At 43.6% G+C, this 7,832-nt stretch overlaps 1 pseudogene; it reads right to left on the bottom strand.

Moving 5' to 3' along the window:
• Window positions 1-2,632: 2,632 nt before the first annotated feature.
• Window positions 2,633-7,832, bottom strand: part of LOC129399724 (transcription factor AP-2 gamma-like) — a 38,055-nt pseudogene continuing 32,855 nt past the window's right edge.

Raw genomic sequence — 7,832 nt, 5'->3', positions numbered from 1 at the left:
ACTGACTCATGCTGCTTAGAGGTACCTTGATGTCCTTATTCCCGATCAGCCCAGCATGAGAGTTTGGTAGCAATGGAGCCAAGAAGATGAAATGGCTGCCTTGGGTTCTTTGAGGGTGTTAACACCCCAGTTTTATCTGGGGTGTAAGCTAGAAGACTAAATCAGTAAATGTTATACATTTAATCCACTGTGCCATGAGACCAAAATGAAATGGGGGGAAAAAACCCTTTGTATCTTTTCACTGGGTTCCAGGAGGTTGTTTTGGGGAAAGGGGCCTTCAAGATACCAAAGGCAACAAATGTTTAATTCTGTGATTAATTAGTCAAGCTGATGTCTTAATTCTGCTTCCACCTGAAGCTAAGACAAGTTTCCAAGTGCAAGCAGCTTGTTTGGGAGGAAATTCCAGGAACGCTGCTAATTGAATGGGGAAGCAAGACTGGAAATAGAAGGAAAGCAATAAAGGGTGAATTTTCCAAGTACCACTGTGCACTCCTGAGGAAAACTTCAGAAAATAATATAAAACAGGCACTAATAAAATTCAAGCTATGGGTCACATTTATCCTGGTTTTGTATAGCTCATGAGCTAAGAATGGATTTTATATTTTGTAATGATTAAAAAAATCAAAAGAAGTCTAGTATTTTGTGATATATAAAAGTTTGTGGAATTAAAGTTTCATAAAGTTTCTGCAATTTTTCATTAAGCTTTCCCATAATTTCCATGACAGTTCATAAAGACTCCACAAGTAAAGTTTTGTTGGAATATGGCCAGCCTCATTTATTACGGAATTGTTTATGGCTGCTTTCACCCTTCAACAGCAGAGTAGAGATGCTGCAACAGAAACCATGTGGCCTGAAAAATTTTAAATATTTACGCTCCGGCTCTTTACAGAGTTTGCTGACCTGTGATACTGACAAACATCTCAGAGTATCCAGTCTGAGAGGCCTGAGAGTTGGAGTCCTTTTCCATCAATTCCTGTCCATCAGTGTGTGGTCAGTGGTAAACTCGATCCCCATTAGAGGAGGAGTAGGGCTTCCTAGGTAGCTTCTTTGAAGCGGGGAGGAGAGAGGAGGAAAGTAAATCTCCCGAGAAGAATCTACTTATTCCCGCTCTACCCAACTCTATTACCTGGGGGAAGCACCCAAGAGATTTAGGACTGATCAATCTGCAGTGGGTCTCTACAGGGCAGGGATGCTCATGTCCCACCAGTCCCACAAGGCAGCCATGAAGCTTCACCAGAAGTCCACTTGTTCTGCGCAGAGTAGGAGATGATCCCGGCCACCCAATTTCTCGGGAGAGACTTGGACTCAGGCTGCAGTGAGGAATTGCTCTTTGCAAGAATGAGAAATCAGTCCGAAATCTTATCCAGGTTTTTCCTGTCCATTGCCTTTCCCTCGCAGAAAAGAATTTCAGAAGAATGGTGAAGTAAAGCCAGTTTATTGAGGAAATAAACGAAAGGAAGAAGAGAGGTAGATGGAGATATGTGCTCAAGAAAGGACAGGTGATTCTCCAGAATGTAGAAAAAGTCCAAAGTAGCATCAGATACACAGCATTTGGGGACTGTTTATAGGCATGGAGGATAGCTCTAACTTACCCCCACCCACTGAACTGCATGGAAAATCAGCTTGGGTCCTGCCCAAGAAGACAGAGGCCAAGATACTACTTTGTGAACAAGAATGTTACATCCAGAACCACGGCTAGGAGCCTCCACCACCTGAATCCCCCTGGCCCACAACAAACTACAGATGTGTGGTCAATGGCTGCATCACCTTTACAAGTTAATATTAAAATCAAATCCCAAATCTCAAAAAGCTTAAGAAGTACATTCCTTATTTACAGACACCATTCAATTACAGACAAATAACATCTCTATAGTCGACACAGTATCACAAAATGCATAGCCTGCTCCGGATGTGAGGTGACAGGCAGTAAAAAATAAATAAATAAATAAATAAATGCCTCTGTGCCAGCCCGTCTCAAGTTTCTGCCAACAAACACCACACAGAGAAATGAACATGCAAATAAAAATCCAGTACTTTCAGGAACCTGCCATTTAATACTCCTAAGTGAAGAGTTAACACTCAATGTATTAAAAAAAAGACAAAGAAACCCTTAAATTGGCAGGCTTTGTTTTTACACACTTTATCAAATCCCAAGGCTCCCTGGAACAATAGCTGAAAGTATGTCAAATACCGATTAGACACTAACTGCTAAGCATATCAGAGGTCTGTCTCCTATCTGAAGAGGCAAGAAAAACACTTTCTCCAGATAAACACTTAGTGGACATGAAAGCTGGCCCTTCCCAGTTAGCGCTAAACCCAAAGCCAACCCACCTCCTGGGGGTGCTACCCCCCTCTCCTGTCACGGGTGCGGATCAGCCAAGGAATTTCTTTAAAAGTTTCTAAAACTTGTAGCATCACTTTGAGAGAAAAGAGGAACACAACTCAAACAAAATCAAATGGACACACGTCGGGGAGTGCACCAGTGACCAGACAGTCACCTGTCACTTGTCCAGGAGGAGGCAGACAGCCCATCAGCACAGGGACCTGATTCTCAGAGGCCTTCTGGGTGGGAAGGAAGGTGGGTGATCAGCTCTGTCCCTGATTAATAGGGGTTCCTGGTCTGTGTCTTGGGGAAGAGTCTCAGGGGGCTCTTTCTCCCATCCTGTCCCATCTGAGCCACCTCATTTCTGGCGCTTGTCCATCTTCTCCAGACCCTGGCTGGAGTCAAGGGCAGGTCTACTCTCTTGGGTTCAGGTCGGATTTGTCTCCTGACACCTGGCCCTCCTTGATGAGTTCTGGACCACCCACACGGTGGCACAGATGGCCTGGCTGATGAGGCTGATATGTGACCTGCAGTTCTGGATGTTTGTTTCCAAGACTGGGGTAGGTCTGTTCTTGCCATTTGGGGTGCAGTCCTGATTGAGGAGGCCCATGAAATCCTTACCCACTTGTTCGGCGGTCACAAACAATTCTCATTGCATCTTGTTGTGCCCTCAAGAGGTGAGGTCTGGTTAAAAACTCTGCCACAGGCTTATACTAGGGAATTCTACTTCGCAGACACATGCAAAGTCCTGGGCCAGACGAACAGCCTCACCTTCCACCAGAGACGTCATGAGTGTTACATGAGCTGCTCTCTGCCTCCCCGCCTGAAGATTCCACCCGATCTTGTCCAGCAGCTTCTCCAGCAGCGACCAGCTTCTGCTTGTAGACTTCACTCTTTGGAAACCAACGCCCCCCCCCCCCCCCCCCCGCCCCAATGCGGCATTTAAACATTCAGGTGGAAACAATCGGAGAATCGCCTCTGGACTTCAGCCACTGCACTTCCGGAGACAGAGCAGAAGACCTCCCTGCCGTCCCCTGCCCCCCTCCCCACAATCCAGCTTCTTCTATCAAGGGAGACTCCAGCAATTCTTGGCCATGGAAATTGGACCTTTGCGAATAACAGTCTGATTGTGCAGAAGTAGATGCTGGTCCTCAACCTTCAACTCCTCTATCTAGTGTGCCCTGTCAAGGACACCCGGGTCCTCGGCCTGGCCCGCGGCGTCCAGGATGTGTGCATGGGGTAGGGCAGCAACACCGTCGGAGCGGCTGTAGGCGCGTCGCTGTGGGCCTTCATGACCCCACTCTTCAGCCCTGAGAGGTACGGGGACAGGCCGGCGGGCATGTCCAACCCGTCCTGGGGCTGACGGCCTGGTCAGGCCTGCTGCTTGCTGACTGCGGGGGGGTCACCGGCTGGTGCGGGAGGTTCTTGGCCTTGGCCTAGGCCTTGTCCAACTGCCAGAAGGCCTGCGGCTGGTCGAGAGGCGGGTCGTAGGGCGTGGCTGGTCCTCGGACTCCAGTGTGCAGTGTGCAGTAGGGGGCAGCAAGGGGCTGGAGAGGTGCAGCCGGGTTCAGTGAGGCAGGCGGGTTCCCTTTGAGTCGGGGCGGCCCCTTGGCTACTGGAAATTCACGTGTCCAGAGCCTCATCCCTCGGGAGTCAAGGACGTTAATAAGCACGGAAGCCGGGCAGGAAAAAGCCGGTGCCCGAACCTGTGCCCCCAAAGTAGCATTTTGAGGAAGGCGAAGTATGGATATTTTCCAGAACCGGTGCCTTCATCCCAAACTCTTTACACAAGTGGGAGTTCCTGGAGCTTTTCTGAACTGCTGGTGGTGCATCACAGTTCCATCACAGCCTTGTCAGTGCATTGCTGGCGTCTTTGCTCTCAGGGATCTCTGTGCTTGGGCCTGGAGTTCTGCAACTCAGAGCCTTCCTTGGCTCCCCAGATGGGTCTTTTGTCAAGGCCTCCATGACGTTGAGCCTATTTAGATTTCTGACATTGTTTTTCTCCGACGTTCTTTGCCAAGGCTCTCCTCTCTTCCTGCCTGCACCAAGTGCTGGAGGGCTGCTCCCGCTGTGCTTCCGTTTTCCAGCACGTGCGACCTGCGGTGCAGAATAGCCAGATATTAGGAATTCCATAAATGCAAAATTCTTTTTCAACTCCGAATGGCATAATTTAATATTTTCTAATTATACATAAAAAGGTTCTGTTTGTCAATTTCTAGTTTTCTAAAACCCTTTTTCAAAAACCCGTTTCATCCTGAGCTAAAAGCAAAGAATGAATTAAATGTTTCTGTCCGTGTCCCAAGCAGTGATTAGATTAGGCAATCTAATCAGTTGTACAGAACATTAGGTTCAAAATCTGTTGCCTCCACGGAGCACGGTTGGTAGTTTACAATTTTTGTATTCAACAACAGTTCGTGGTATCAGTTACATTGGGTCTGAGTGCATCTTTTAATTTGTAACTTCTTCAAGTAGATCGTGTAATTATAGTTTTCCCTCTGTGTTCCCAATATATTACTTTTAAATAACAGAAATAGATGAAAGATACACAGCAGGTGAATTTTCCAAGTAATTGTGAAGCCAAGTTGACATTTGCTAAGACTAGAAATGTTCTGGTATTTGTTTCTGAGATTATAGATCAGCAGCACAGGTGATTTTTAATGAAGCCTAAACTGCATCAATTTCATATAGACCTTTGCAATAATTCACTTAGAAGACCAACCACCACATCAAGTTCTCTATATAAGTGCAAAGTGCAGCACAACTCAAAATCCAAAATGAACAATCCAGGGGGAAAAAAACCAAGTAAATTGAAAATAAATCAATTTCTTATTCAGAAACTAATTTAGGTTTGCCTAAGGTCACTAAAATTAAACAGTTTTCCCTCCATTACTGTTATTAAAGTCTCCAGACTTTTGCATGTTGTTTATCTTGCTAACATAGCAGTAAATTGTTAAAGAAAAAAATTCCATTTGTTCAACCCAGGATTCAAAATGAGAACAAACCACAATTTAATGATTTGTGCCCGAACCCTCTTATTTCATGCTTTCCATGAAAACTCCCAAATTTACTGCTGCCAGATTTCTTCAGGCCTGAGTAAACTTTTCTCTAATTTGAGGGTTAATTTCCTATCTTGAGCTTCTCCCAATGACAGACAAACCTCTCTTGCAAAGCTATCACAGGTTTCCTGTACTAGGAGGAGGAAAATTGGTGATAGCAGGGTAGGAAAGAACTAATCTTATCTTCATTTGGCCTGCTTCTATTTTCTGGCTTGCTGTATCTGTTTTTCCAAAAGCAGGAACTTTCCTCCTATTTTTAAGGTGCTCCCCTAAATTCCACTCATTCACTTGATAAGTCTGAGTTTCAATAGTATGTCAGCAATAGCCCTTCAAATCCCCCTGACAAATCACCCCATCTCCACACAGTTTCGACCCACCACAGATAAAACACATGGGAAGGGGGAAAGGAATGTATGTTCTGTGTCAGAATAGTCCAAATTACCACACCCACAGGACCTCATCAGAAATCTGTACAGATTTAGGTGGTAGTTGGTGTTACCTCCAGACCTGAAAGTTTCAGGGTTGAATTTTCTGAAAGAGCTGTTTGGGAAAATAAAGTGATTTTACCAGCAAGATTTATCTTCTGGACTCTGGAGTCCATGAAGCAGCTGAATAGTTATGGATATCAAAATAACTAAGTGGTTTAAGCACTGTGAGAGGACTGCTCCAGTGAAGATTTGGACGATGCAGCCTTACGGTTAACAAATTGACTCTGGAAATGGATGACAAATATAGTTTAGTTTGATGCCTATAGAGTCAATTTTGCAATCTTAGGAGAACATTATCTGTCCTCCTTTAGACCAAGTAAAATGGTATATGACTATGACAAAATATCACTTCTATTTCCGCTTGCCTGTAAATTATACCTTATATGTTTCCCTTGGGATTTCAAAACACTTATCTATTCTTAGTGTACCAGTATTATACATTCTCCTCTTCTATCGAATTCTTTTGTTTTCTTTTAAAATTTTTTTCTGTAGCACTGTATCACTGTTGTCCCGTTGTTCATCGATTTGCTTGAGCGGGCACCAGGGCACCAGTAACGTCTCCATTGTGAGACTTCTTGTTACTATTTTTGGCATATCAAATACGCCACGAGTAGCTTGACAGGCTCTACCGTGTGGGCAGGATACTCTTGGTAGCTTGCCAGGCTCTCTGAGAGGGACGGAGGAATTGAACCTGGGTCAGCCAAGTGCAAGGCAAACACCCTACCTGCTGTGCTATCACTCCAGTATATTTTTTCTAGTAAAAAGAATTCATTTGGGTGTTTTTTTCTTGTTGAACCACCATGTCACCTTGAGATGTGTGCTGAAAGTGGTTAAACGACCAAATATGATGGTCTCTCAGTATCTGTATTGCAAGAGGGGGGGGGAATCCTTTTCTTTTAAATAATAACTAGCCCCTTATTTCCACATTCTATGGAAGGTGTCATTATACCATGCACCAAATCTCATTGATATCTGTGATATTGCATATGCTTTGGAATACTAAAATATTATATTACCTTTTATTGTTTGGGTTATAAATACTCTTTGGGTTGTTACATAGCAGGAAGAGCAAACATCTGGTAAGCATACTCTAATCCCTCCATCCTGCTCAGGGTAGGCATTGCTAATAAATCACAGCCCTACAAATTCAACTTCAGAATATTTCTCAACACAAAGTTCAAGAAACCTCTATCAAGATTTGCCATTCTTGGTGTATTAGACTATGAATCCTGTTCTTAGGGGTTAATATCAAGAAAATTACTTTTGAGATAGGTTTGAGCTAGTTTTTAATTTGGAAGGGATGAAAAGAAAGAAAGCGAAGAGCAAATAAAAGCAGTGCTCAAATAAAGCAATGTTTTTCCAAGGAGAATGCTTATTGGATTTAATTTCCATTCTGGCAGATGGATTCTAACGTTTAAACAGAATCTCTTGGGTTTAAAGAGACCTCTCGTGGGTCATTTTGTTCAATACCTCAGCACTGCCACAAGATAGATCTCATTATTTTTCTTAAATCCTGTCTTAAAAATGAATGGGTATCTAATGAGTCCCTAAATAGTGATTTTACTACCTTCTCTGGATGCATGTGCCATAACTTGTGAATTTTAATAGCGTCATAACTTCTTTATTTTAACAGCTACTAATTCTTCTCTAATATTTATTTAAAATTTACTCCTAGAATCACAAATCCATCACTATATCCACTATACCCACCTTGCCGTTAACCTTTGAAATGAATCCAGTGGGCTCTTACAACTGAAAGTCCCTGAATAAGAAACATGAGTCATGGGTGTTATAGATGGACAGGTCTTCAGCTGTTTCTGACCAGTGTTCATTTTGAGATCTATGCCCATTCATTTCAAAAATTTGGAGAACTCTTGAAAACCATGCATCTAGCACTTTGAATTTAATACTGCTGCTTTGGGTCTTATTTTTTCTCTCGTTTGCTTCTCGATTGCTTCGTATGCA

Source organism: Sorex araneus, chromosome X, assembly GCF_027595985.1.
Source record: "Sorex araneus isolate mSorAra2 chromosome X, mSorAra2.pri, whole genome shotgun sequence".
NCBI lineage: Eukaryota > Metazoa > Chordata > Mammalia > Eulipotyphla > Soricidae > Sorex > Sorex araneus.
Note: the sequence above shows the minus strand (reverse complement) of the source record. Positions and strands in the feature narration are given on the sequence as shown.